Raw genomic sequence first — 13,682 nt, 5'->3', positions numbered from 1 at the left:
AATGGAACTAAAATTCAAGGCGTCTGTAATGTAATTCTAGGCTAGTTAATAGGAGGTCACATAGCTGAAACAGTAGGTATAGTGTGTCTCATCTCTGTGCTAGGCAACAAAAGGCATGACCCTTATTCCTGGTTATTAATAACCTTCGTGATCACCCCCGTAATCACAGACTCTGAATGGGGTTTCTTGCACTTGTACAGAGAAAACACCTTGGACTTTTTTTTTTAATGTGATGAAGTTTTGCAGCTGCCAATATTCACCCATCGTAAGTCCTAGTAAAACTCGATTCTCCCCCACCGACCCTGCATGATCCAAGCACAAAATATCCATGAGGGGGATGAAGAAGGAAAAAATATTTATACATGTTCTGAACAGAAGCTGCTGGACTTTTGTCCACAGAAATTTTCAGTTCCAAAGAGAATTCCAGTGGTAACTTCTTGGTACCACTGGAATGTGATGGAGGGAAACGGGAGTTGAAGATGCAAAGCAGGAACCTTCCTGGACCACGAGGTGAGAGTTCGGGTGACGCAGGAGGAGGTCATGAACAGCAGTCCGCAAGGGACCTCTCCAGAGAAGGCCGGACTCCACCCTCTTCACTCCCCAGCACTCTCTGACCAAAGTGGAGATGGCCACAGAGAATCCACTGACCTTCCACATCACACCGTGGCAGGGCTGCTCTGCCCAGTGCCCTCAGTGGCAAGAAAAGCCAAGGGAATGCCGAGCCTGGCCACCGCGTGTGAGCCCTGTGACCGTCCGTCCTTACCAGAAGGTGTCATGGCAGCTGGCATGCTGGAGGTATGACAGCCTCCCTAAGGCATGGGTGCATGCGCAATTTTAATGACTGCATAATCACTCTTCAGATTTTGTCACTCGCCCTGTGAATGCCTGATTTTTTGTCCATGTTAAATTTAGTTGCGGGGCTTTCCTAGGTTGCTATCTTGACCACTTACTATGTGTTAGGCACTCTCCTAAGTCAGACTGTTTTCATGCTTCTCATTTTGTTCTCACAGTCTTGTTAGTTAGGCTTCTACTTTTTGTCGACATTTAACCAGAATGTGAATATTGTTTAAGGTAGCTATAATGGCTAGAATGAGGCTCAGAGAAGTTCATTAACTTGACGGAGGAAACGCCGCCAGTAAACGGCAGCACTAGTCCTTTAAAGCAGATGTGTCTGCTTGGGAGGGAGCCTGAACTTCTCACTCATGCATCTACACAGCTTGGCAGCCAGCGTTCTGGTCGCCCCCTCCCATGTTCCTAATGCCTTTCCTTTCCCACATACCCACATATTCATATATTCTCAGTGCTCAGCACCCTGCTAAATATATAGCAGGAGTTCAATAAAGGTTTTTGAATGGGATTAAACAGTCCAGGTATTTGATAGAACTTAAGTAGGGTTTGGAATTGCAACAACATTCGTGCCATTTTGGTTTTGGGTTTCTTTTTTTTTTTTCAGCTTTTGGCTTCCAAGATTGTGCCATGTGAGCTCTTTGAATTTATTTCTCAGTAACGAACACATGGTGCTTAGTTGACCCGTTCATTGCTCTGAGGTCAAAGTTGGCAATGAAGATTCTTTATCTGTGGCTGGAACTCTGTTGGTGCTGACCAAGTGATGTGTTCATGGCCCTGGGCACCTTGTCTCCCCTCATTGCTCCTCCTGGCATGTCCTTCAAGGACCAATGGCACATTTGCAGCACTTGCTGGATGACTGAAGTTTCAAAAGAATGCTCTGAGAATAAAATATGTCTTGACCGGGTGTTCAATATGACAGCTGATTTAGGAACTACATTCCCAAAGAGCACTTTCCGAAGGAGAGCTGTCTCTGGAGGAATATCATACGTCTCTCCTGTGACATGGTAGCAGGATTTCCAGCGATTTGGTGAAGCCCAAAAAGATGTGTTGATCAAATCTGCAGAAGACAAATTTATGAGATGGCGCTAATGCAAAAGATGACAGACTCAAACTACAGAAGGCCTCAACAGGCCAGAACACTTGGCTGAAACCACAAGATGAAATTAAACAGAGATATAAGTCAAGGCCTGCATTCAGGCTCCAAAAAAATCAATTGCACAAGTAGTGGACAGGGAAAACCTAGATTTATAGCCCTTCGTGTGCAACAGATGTGGCAGGGAGTTTTAATAGACCACAAACTCAACGGGGAGCCAAGAGCAGTTCTGGCTCCTAGGGAAGGACCACAACCCTGTACCACATTCCCTGAGGAAGCGTGCATGGAGAAGATAAGCAGTGGTCCTGCCGAGCGCAGGGCTGGCCACAGCACCTTGAGGATTCTTCTCAATTCAAAGGGTCACCTTTTAGGATGGAAACTTAGAAAATGCATATAAATATGTATTCATATTATGTGATAATTTATGTGATAATATTATTTATAGTATATTTGTTCAAAGCTGCAAGCTGTCCTAAAACTGATACCACAAGAAATAAAAACCTTTCAAGAGGTCCTCATTAGCCAGAGCAGTGGCTCTCAACCCAGGGTAAGTATTAGAAACCCACGGAGCTTTAAACATTTCATATCCTAGAATGACTGATTCAGTAGGCTTGGGTAGAATCTGATATCTGCGTCTTCAAAAGCTTTTTAGGTAGTTCTGATAAATAGCCAGGACTGAGAGCCCCTGGCCTAAGGAACACAGTCTGAACTCCTCAGCCTGGCTCAGTACAGGTTTGCCTCTCAACCATCCTTCCTACCTAGTTTCCACGGTCTTCTCGTTGAGAGTTGAATTTTGTCCCTGTAAAAGGTATGTTAAACTCCTAACTGCAGTACTTGAGAATGCTACTTTATTTGGAAATAGACTCATTGCAGATGTCATGAAGAGATGATGAGGTCATACTCCATCAGGCAGGCTCCACTCTGATACGTCCGGTACAACAGGTGTCCTTATAAGAAGAGGAGACAGACATGAGGAGAAGACCATGGAGATACAGACACAGACGCAGAGGACGGCCACCCTGTGAAGACATGGTCAGAGAAACCCCAAGCCAAAGACTGTCCATGGCCACCAGAAGCTGGGAGAGGTGAGGAAGGATCCTCCATGGGGCTTTGAAGAGAACACAGCCATGCCCATACCTCGATCTCGGACTGAGAGGGAACGCTGTGAAGGAGATGGGAGGTGTTCAGGTGGGTGCTGGGCTGTACGCCAGAGGATTATCAAAGCCCAGGTCCTTCCCATCCTGTTCTCACCACAGCCCAAGGCAGGATGTGGCCTTTGCTGTTGCAGTTGAAGCTGGGTCTCTACCATATCGGGGCTCAGCTGGGAAAGTCAGATCCAGCCAGTGGGTGCAGAGGCCTGGGCATGGTGCACACCATGTTTGTTTCTGTTTCTGTGGCAGAAACTTAGTCCAGTCTTCTTACTGTTGTACCCAGATCCCCCTACTGCCTCCCGTCTCCTTCACAGTGATAAACTAAGCCCTCACTGTTTTTACACTGAGAAGGTGGCTGCAGTAGATTCCGTAGCAACTTCTAGGACACCAGAGCTCCGCCTTAGCCAGAGTAGGAGCTCCTGACTGCCTGGGAATGAATCGCACAGTGCAGTACCTGGTATAGCCTGGTGAGCGAGCACAGCCTCAGGTCACAGTGCCAAGGTGCCAGGCACCACCCTTTAGGTCTCGAAGTTCATATCGGAACTCCAAGATGAACAGGCCACTCCGGGGCACAGAGCAAAGCAAGAAACCTTGAGATTGGGGATCTCTTCCTCGTCACTCCTGTGCTGTGATCCCACCATCAAAACAGCTCCTGTCGAGATCAGCATGTGGTCAAATCCAACCCTCACCCCTCAGCCTTGTGCCACAGCTGTCCCTTACCTCCTAGGAATCCCACATCCTGAGGGTGTCTACACCTCAGGACGCTCTCATTCTCCTCCCTGGGACGCTCCCAACCTCCCCACCCCTAAACACTGGAAGGTGCCCGCTCCCAGACTCAGTCCTCAGGTCATTCCTCTCCGTTCTTTGTCTCCATGTGACATGGCAGGTCTGGAAGGCCTCCCAGGACCTGGCTGCTGCCTCCTCCCTGCTCCATCCCAGTGCACTGCCTTCCTCACTCGACCACATGCTGCTGTCCCTATGACAGCCTCAGAGTCTCTGTGTTTCCAGAAGGTTCTTCCTCCAGATGTCTGCGTGCCTTATTCCCCCACTTCTTTGGGTCTCTTCTCAAAAGCCGTCTGATCCAAAGGCCTTCGGGGACCCCATCAAGGCCTCCGGGGACCCCATCAAGGCCTCCTGGCAGCTCCTGCCTTCACCTTTTGGTTTTGTCTTTTTCCCTCAGATCAATGTGAGTTCCATGGGGACAGGGACTTTGTTCATTTGTGCATCTTTCCCCAGCATCCAGAAGAGTGTCTGGCATAACAATGAGACCAACAACTTTTGTGGTACCAATGCAAACATACTGGTTAATTTGGGGGATGATCCTCACTCAGTAATTGCCAGAATCTAGGTATTTTATTGTTGAAAGATACTTGTGGTAGCAACTTAAAGAAAAACTGTTGAGATCATAATACTCTTTCCCACACTTTGACCAGAGTTTACATTTAATAATGATCACAACCATCACACTAATATTCAGCCATTGTTTTCACATATTCCCTGAGTATTGACTGAGAGCCACTGGGCCAGAGAATGGGCTAGGGGCTGGGATGTACAGTGGTGAATGGAGACTGTCACTGCGCCTACCTTCCTTGGCTTCCACGCTAGTGGGCAGAGAGATATTTTGCAAAAATCACAAAAATACGCTTATAATTACACATTCAGGTGAGTGCTCTGCAGAAGCAGCACAGGCACACTGAAGGACTGACTGAACGTGGAAGCCTTTCTAAAGAAGTCACATTTAATCTGAGCCCTAAAGGGTGGTGCCTGGGGCCTTGGCACCCATGACCCAAAGCTGTGTGCGCTCGCTGGGCTATACCAGATGCTGCATCCTGTGGTTCATTCCTGGGCTGTCAGGAGCTCCTACCCTGGCTAAGGCAGAGCTCTGCTCTCCTGGGAGTTGCTACAGAATCAACTGCAGCCACCTTCTTGGTGTAAAAATAGCATCTCCCTCTGCTTACGGAGTTGGGTTGCTCAGCAACCTGTTTTTTCCCTTTTCTTTTTGAATCTCCCGATACACTGATTTTCATTGGCTCTTCTGAGATCCACTGGGGAGGGCTGATTGGCCAGGGCTATCTGATGGGTCCTGCTGCCAGGAGCCAAGGAGGCCAGGAGGCCAGGGGAGGCAAGCAGGACTCCCACAGGCTCGCTGGTGCCCTCGCAGCCTCAGCAACATCTAGTGGACCTTCCTGCCCCTTGCCCTGTGAGGGCGATGGGGGCTGAAAGAGAGGGGCAGGGAGATGTGCTCTCTGTTTTGGAGACACGTGGAGGTCTGTCCAGTCAGACCACTCAAAAATAAAGCCATCTGGGTGGGGCATGGTGACTCATGCCTGTAATCCCAGCACTTTGGAAGGCCAAGGTGGGCAGATCACTTGAAGTCAGGAGTTCAAGACCATCCTAACCAACATGGAGAAACCCTGTCTCTACTAGAAACACAAACATTAGCCGGGCATGGTGTTAGGTGCCAGTAATCCCAGCTACTCCAGAGGCTGAGGCAGGAGAATGACTTGAACCCAGGAGGCAGAGGTTGCAGTAAGCTGAGATCACACCACTGCACTCCAGCCTCGGTGACAGACCAAGACTTTGTCTCAAAGAAAACTAAAACTAAAAATAAAAAAATAAAGGCATCTGACCAGTGGGCACACATCTCTCTCTCTCTTTTGTCTCTGTCTCTCTCTGTCTGTCTCTCTGTCTCCAAACCCCATGTGTACGTACATCTAGTTGTAAAGAAGGAGAGACTGTAGTTGAACACCTTTCTTCCAAACCCAGTGAGTATTGGTTATAATTGGTTGGTAACAGAAAAAGGATTACAGGACAAATCAGAGACAAAGTTTACTTCTCCCTTCTCAGGCTCCAGCTCGAGGCCAAATTCAATAATCAGTCTATAAAGGAGAACTACAGGCTTCACATCTATCCAACTCACTGTCATAGTTACTGGATGTCACTGTGATCATTACACAGCAAAATATACGATGTTCCCTGAACTAACCATACTAATGATAACAGGCCCCTGACTGAAGCGAGGGGCAAGTTTGTGTTTAAAACCAGACCTGGGCACTCTCTTAATGAGCGAAAGGCCCAGTCGTAGGTCACGGTCATGTGCACAGCCAATAATAGGAGAGGGAGAGCCCAGGCTGCGTGGGACGAAGCACTGTAGACAGCAGCACATTCCAGCTCAGCCTCCACGTGGACTCCTCCACTGAATTCTCCACCAACAGGCTTTGATGATTCCGCAGCGAAGCATATTCACCCACTTGGAAGCCCCTCATCTATCAGGACCTGGCCCTGTTTCTGTGGCGTCTCCAGCTCCTGGCTCGACGCCCGGCAGGAACTCAGTGCTCCCCCAAGGCTAGCTAAACAAATGAACCTCCACGCCATGTGGCAAAAAGGGGCACCTCTCCTGTTACACCCAGCTCCACACCAGGTATGTCTTCAATTCACTTTCTAGAGTTATTCACCTAAAGTATTAAAAATGAGCATTCTCTCCTCTGTTTTAAAACAGCCGGTGGCTCCTGTGGCACAGAGAACAAAGCCCAGGTCCTCATGAGGGCTCCGGGTCTCACGTGGGCTGCCTCCACCTCCCCTGCCTCTCATCTGGCTGCTCAGCCCTTGTTACAAAACGCCCCGCATGGCCAGGCACGGTGGCTCACGCCTGTAATCCCAGCACTTTGGGAGGCCGAGGCGGGCACATCACCTGAGGTTGGGAGTTCGAGACCAGCCTGACCACCATGAAGAAACTCTGTCTCTACTAAAAATACAAAATTATCCAGGTGTGGTGGTGCATGCCTGTAATCCCAGCTACTCGGGAGGCTGAAGCAGGACACTCGCTTGAACTTGGGAGGTGGAGGTTGTGGTGAGCTGACATTGCACCATTGCACTGGAGCCTGGGCAACAAGAGTGAAACTCCGTTTCAAAAAAAAAAAAAAAAAGAATTGTTTTTCTCATTTTCTTTGTTCTCATTTATTTGTCCCCAGTCCTGTCACTTAAAATTATCCACCAGACATTAGCTTATCTGATATGCATGGTTGAGGTCAGAGTATCCAGAAATATTGATTCATTCCATTGTCCAAGTTGCTTTTGAAATAGTCCCAGTCCATTATTAACTATTGATAACTTTTATTCTTACCTCATTTGTGTGAGCTGTAGGAAATCATGGTCAATAATTATTTCCAAATTGAATAAAAACAAAGACACATTTTGTATATGTATATACAATCTATAAATAGAACTGCATGGATCACATATGCAGATTACATTTCTGTCTGACAAGCTCATGGTCTTCTCAGAATCTTTGTTCAGAAAAGTCCATCCCATATTGACCAACCGCACCTCCACTCCTCTGACCACAACCCTCGTTTCTCAGAGATCTGCAAACAGATGCCACGATTCGAACCTGTGCTTCCTCAGCTGGATTTATGTGATGCGAAAATGAGCAAGAGGCAAGCCGGCTGCTGAGCAGTGATCATTCTCCTTTGATTGGTGTTTCTGGATTCAAGGTCAAATGGTAAGTTGACTGTTTTTTATCCCAACTGGTGGGTTGCTTTTGGCATCACATGCATAGGTGGTGCACCCTGAATTACTTCTCCTCTCTTTGTTCTTGCTTGATATGGTGTGAACTCCCAATATTCCCTCACAGAACTGGCTCTCTTATGCATTCCTTATTTCAAAGAATAGTTATCTGTGACAGGGCTGGAATTTGTGAGCCCATCTAGAGAAGGAAGTTCTAGGAATTGGCTACCCACTGGCGATGATATTTCCTTGCCTCCTTCCCATTTCAGGTGTGGCCCACGGGCTGCTCTTGCCAGTGAAATGTCAGTGGAGGCATCAGCATTGTTTCTGGGCCAAGACTGAAGGGCAGATGTGTCTTCTCCACACTCATCATCCTTGCACAGTCTGGACACAGACAACACTGAGTCCCTGGAGAAGGCAAGGCTGCAGAAGAAAGGGTCCTGGGTACATGATGGAAAGCTGCCCAGACCAGGAACACATAATTTATACTGTTATGTGAACCAGAAATAACTTCTGTTGTGTTTGAGCCATTTATATGTGGTCTATTTGTTACAGCAGCCAGCATTACTGTTATTAACACTACAAATTGAGCAAGATAGAAACACAGAAGTCACTCCTGACACTTTTTTCCTCATCTCCTACATTTAACTCTTTGTCACGTCCTGTTGCTTTACTTCTGAAGTAAAATTGAGGTATGATAAAGAAGAGTAATAGGATGTTGGTAAGTTAGGTGAGGTTCAGTTTTTACAGAATTTTGTAAGGAGTTCGAAATTTTATTCTTCTGCTTTGGGAGTTCATTGGAGAATATTAATTAATTGTGTTTTATATGGTTTCAGTTTTTAAAAAACTTTTTCTGCCTGCTCTGACTACACTGTGGAACATGGAGGAAGGCTAATTTGGTTAGAAGTTGAACTAGTTTAGTACTAGTGAAGATGGAAGAAAGTAGATGAATTTAGGATTCATTTTGGAAGTAAAGTTGAGAGAACTTCTTTAGGGTTTGAATGTGATGGGTACAGGGAAGTGAGAGATCAATAATGAGAGAGTTGTGGTTGGAGTTTGATGCCACATATTGAGACTAGGAGACAGAAAAGACAATTGGAGGAAGGCAAATTAGATTTCTCCTTTGGGCACGTTGAGTTTGAGGTTTCAATAAGACATCCATGTGCATAGGTCCAGGAAACTGTTGTATAACAGGCTGCTACTCACTGGAAGTTGGAAGGATAAAAGGTGGAGGTAACATTTTGGCAATTATTTTCATAAAGATGGTGATTAAAGCCATTACTTTGGATAAGATCACCTGGGGAGAAATTGTAGCGTAGATACTAAAAAAAGGCTGAGTACTCCAACATTTATCAACAGAGAAGATGGAGAACAGCCAGGAGGAAACAGGAGGATGAGACGTCCTAGGAACCAAGGGAAGAGGATGCTTTACGGTGGAAGCAGTCATCTGTGGAAAAAGAAGAGGGCGTCAAGAAGAGGGCAAAGAAATGGCCACTGGATTTAGCAAGAAGGAGGCCACTGGGGACCATAACAAGGATGGTTTCTTTGGAGTGGAGAGATGGAAGCCTGGTTGCAATGGGCCAAGGAGAGAATCTCAGCTGAGGAAGTGGGAATGGAAACATTGGTTTCAAGGGGAACAGAGGAGTAGGGCAGTAACTGGAGAGAATTATACGACTTAGGAGGGTCGTTACACCAAAGATGAAAGGTATGAGAGAAGTTTTAATGCTGAAAGGAATGGCCAAGTATAAAGGAAATAATTGGTGGTATAGTAAAGAGGAAGGTAATTTCAAGACAAAGTCTTTGAGAAAAGAGAGGGAATGGAATCTGAAGCAGCAGTGGAGGGGCTGGTCTGTGTTGGAGTGAGGCCATTACGTATGCCTTAGGGGAAGGGAGATGTGGAGACCTCCATGGATCTGGATGGGCCTCCATAGGGAAAGAGACAGGGAAGTCTCTATGATTGATCCTATTTTTGCAATAAACAATGAAGAGAAGTCATTGGCCAAGAGTAAAAAGAAACTTAAGAATCAACCCATACAGGAAATTAATACCTAATTTCTTAGACTATAAATATAATCACTAACTTTAATTTTTCAAAATAAAGTCTCGCTCAATAATTTTTATCTCTTTATGGTACAATTTTTTTCCCTAATTTGGGTCAAATCCTTCTAAGGAGACTTTTCTAGGCAGCAAGCTTTTTTGGAGGGCAAGGATCTCCTATACTTTAGATTATTAAACAAACAAATGTAAACATAAGAAAAGAAGTGTTCTTTTTATATACATTTCTCTAAGTTAGAATGTCTTAATTTCCATTAATTTCCCTTAGTGTTTTTGTTTTCACTTAGTACTGCATTTGGGCATAACCATGGAATCTTACTCAGAAAGATTCAAATCCAGTATAAGTCACATTCAACTCTCCTTTTTTTAAGCAGCATAAAATTGATCACATTCTAAGACTTTCATTCAACAATGTCTACCAAAGTAATTTGTCTACTAATTAATAGATTTGAGTTTTCTTTGTTATTTTAGCTTTTGTGTCATATTTGCCAAAATTCTTTTATCATTTTTAGATATTTCACATCTTTCATTATTTAGTCATTATGAGCTTTTGTTTAATAGAATATGTTATTTGCCGTGTACAAGCAAACATTACCACTCTCCAGTCTCCAAACAACCGTAGATGTAGATGTTTGTAAAGAATTGTTATGCAGAGCCAAAGCCATTCCACTACATAAAGTGATTTCTTTAACTTTACAAAAATAATGATATTTTCATACCAAAACCTTACTAATTTCAACCAATTCAGGAAATTTACTTCAAATATTGGAGAGATGAAATTTTATATCATAAATAAATGAAATTTTATTATATTTACGTCTACAAAGTCTATGTACAGGCTGTTTAAATTACTAGACATGATTAAATTATTATTCCTAGTCTACGTTTACATACATACAATTAAAAGCAACTCAACCCTTAAAAATCTTGATCTTTTACATGTATTAATCTTTATTTAATAATCATTAAGAATCTCATCCATATCTATTAATTTCACTAACAAACACTTTTTATTAACTGTAAATAGCATGGTTATACTTGTAAGGAATCTAAAACACATATGTATATACATATATGCATTTAAATATTAAAAATACATATGTTTATATATTTTAAATAGTCATTTACATGGTAATTTTAAAAATTCTTTTCTTTTTCTGTAATTATCTGCGGTAAGCGTATAATATTTTTTTTTCTTTTGTTTTCTTTTTTTTGAGACGGAGTCTTGCTCTGTCGCCCAGGCTGGAGTGCAGTGGCGTGATCTCGGCTCACTGCAAGCTCCCCCTTCCGGGTTCACGCCATTCTCCTGCTTCCACCTCTGGAGTAGCTGGGACTACAGGCGCCCGCCACCATGCCTGGCTCATTTTTTGTATTTTTAATAGAGATGGGTTTTCACCGTGTTAGCCAGGATGGTCTCGATCTCCTGACCTCGTGATCCACCCGCCTCAGCCTCCCAAAGTGCTGGGATTACAGGCGTGAGCTACTGCGCCTGACCAATACTTTTTTAACTGAAAACAAAAAACAAAAAGCAAAACAACAACAACAAAAAAAGCAGCCTCAAAGAATGAGAGTGATTATTAAACACTTGCAAATGCTAAAGGTTCATAGAATCCAAATATTAACAATGTTGGCCTGGAGCAAGACTGCATGCAACTAGCGACAGCACATGGAGTTTTCCAAATGTCAGGTTTAAAAACAAAGCAGTAATAACCTTATTAGACACAAATCTAGTCATAAAAATAATAGTATATGTTCTTATAATTCGGAAAAGATGTGTTATTTTATAAAACAATTTTTTCCTCCTTTCCTTATTCCTTTTTACCTTCCCTTTTTCTCCTTCCCTCCCTTCTTTCCTCCTTCCTTCTTTCCTTTCTTTTTTCCTTCTTCCCTCCCTCCCTCCCACCTTCCTCTCTCCTTCCTTCCTTCCTTCTTCCCTTTCCTCCCTCCTTCCCTCCCCCCTTCCCGCCTTCCTTCCTTCTTGCCTTCCTCCCTCCCCTACTTCCTTCCCTCCTTCCTTCCTCCCTTCCCTCCTTCCTTCCTTCCTTCTTTCCTTCCTCCCTCCCCTACTTCCTTCCCTCCTTCCTTCCTCATTCCCTTCCTTCCTTCCTCCCTCCTCTACCTCCTTCCCTCCTTCCTTCCCCATTCCCTTCCTTCCTTCCTCATTCCCTTCCTTCCTTCTTTCCTTTTTTCCTTCCTTCTCCCCTCCTTCATTCCTCCCTCCCTACTTCCTCCCCTCCTTCCCTCCTCCCCTCCTCTCTCCTCCCTCCTCCCCTCCTTCCCTCCTCCCCTCTTTCCTTCCTGCCCTCTTTCTCTCCTCCCCTCCTCCCTCCTCCCCTCCTCCCTCCTCCCCTCCTCCCTCCTCCCCTCCCCTCCTCCCTCCTCCCCTCCTCCCTCCTCCCCTCCTCCCTCCTCCCCTCCTCCCTCCCTTCCTTCCTTCCTTCCTTCCTTCCTTCCTTCCTTCCTTCCTTCTTTCTTTCCTTCCTTCCTTCCCTACATGAGACTGGTGGCAAAGCCAGTCATCTTGGAACAGTGAACTCCTGGAGAGGAGCTTAAAGTCATGTAAGACCCTTCTGTGTCACAAAGTGCTTTGATCAGTACTGCTCCAAGGATGCAGTGGAAAGGAGGAAGCTCTCCATTTAGCTTTACCAGCATAAAAACATTTCACACTTTTCCCAGCCTCCTATGAACTCATGTCCTGAGATCCCTTCTCCCTTTTCTACCACTTGCCTTCTGCAGGGACCTGTCCTAGGACCCATGGTACCAAAGCCACTTGAATGACAGGGGTTATGCACTTGGCCTTTAAGTTCGTGTTGAGCAATGTTTTTCAAACTCCAGGTCTCAAACCGATAGTCAGTCACGAAATTAACTTGGTGGGACCCAAGCTGGACTTTTTATAATGAAATAATAGATAATGGCTTCAAAAAGTCAGATTAGGACAAAGCAAGGTGAAAAAATGGAAATAATGGGAAGATGAGGTGGAAGAAACATCTGGGAAGGGGTCATCTGGCAGGTGCCAGAGAATGCACACATGGGGAGGAAAAGGAACCCACGGAACAGAGGAAGCCTGGAATAGGAGAGGTGCCTAGGAAAGAGAATACTTACACTGCCTAAAGGTCAGATCCTTTCCCTTAGGATCAGGAGTTCTAAGCGGCACTGAAGGAGCCCAGTCCCTGGGTTGCAAAAAGTAAAGAGACTATTGCCAAGAGAGGTGAAGTAACATGACCAAAGTCACATGGTAGACCAGAGTCCAGGTAAATAAATTAATAGCCAAGACGTCCTTCGCTCCCGGGTTGCAGAAGGAAGGAATGCAGGTGCTTACAGCCCTGTCCTTGCTGGACAGGTCTTGAGAGGTAGGGCTCTGCCTGGGAACCTTAACCCTCTCTTTATGGGCCAGGCAATCACAGAGCAGGGTCTTGTGTTAGGAGGACCCCTCTGCATACTTTCAACTAGGTTTTGAACTCATCAGGACAAGCAGCCTTCTTGGCTTTTACGTAGCAGAAGACTACTCATGGTGATGGGTCCAAAACCCTGGCTGCAAGGTGCAAGTCTCCATTGCCCGGAGTCCCAGTGCAGTGCAGGCCTGCGGCCGTGGTTGCAGGATTCACTGGTCTTGTGTGGGAGATTCAGGATCCGGGCCATCACTACATCTCTTTCCCCAGAGGTGGGTAACACTGTTCCCAGGGTGGAAGGTCAGGGGCATAAGTATGTACTAGAGGCTGAGGTGAGGGGTGGGTGAGAGTCTCCCTCCGTGAGAGCAGCTGCGCTTCCTGGGAGCCTCGCGTTGCTGGAACTCGATTCAGGTGCAAGTCACTTCAGAGACACTCTCAGTGCATTGCACAGTGGGAGCCGCACTCGCTCGCTGCAGACTGCAAAGAGGACCTCTGAAGTTTGGGCTGAGAGTCACTGGTCGCCTTGAAGTTCGTGGTCTTATCTTCCTTCCCCCTCATCATCCTGTTCCTTACCCAGGTGTCAGGGGTTCATGTGCTGCCCAGACCTGAGTGCCATCGCAGTTCGTGGAATCCAGCAAG

Source organism: Chlorocebus sabaeus, chromosome 13 (assembly GCF_047675955.1).
Source record: "Chlorocebus sabaeus isolate Y175 chromosome 13, mChlSab1.0.hap1, whole genome shotgun sequence".
Classification (NCBI taxonomy): Eukaryota; Metazoa; Chordata; class Mammalia; order Primates; family Cercopithecidae; genus Chlorocebus; species Chlorocebus sabaeus.
The sequence above is the reverse complement of the archived record's forward strand: the minus strand, read 5'-3'. Positions refer to the sequence as shown.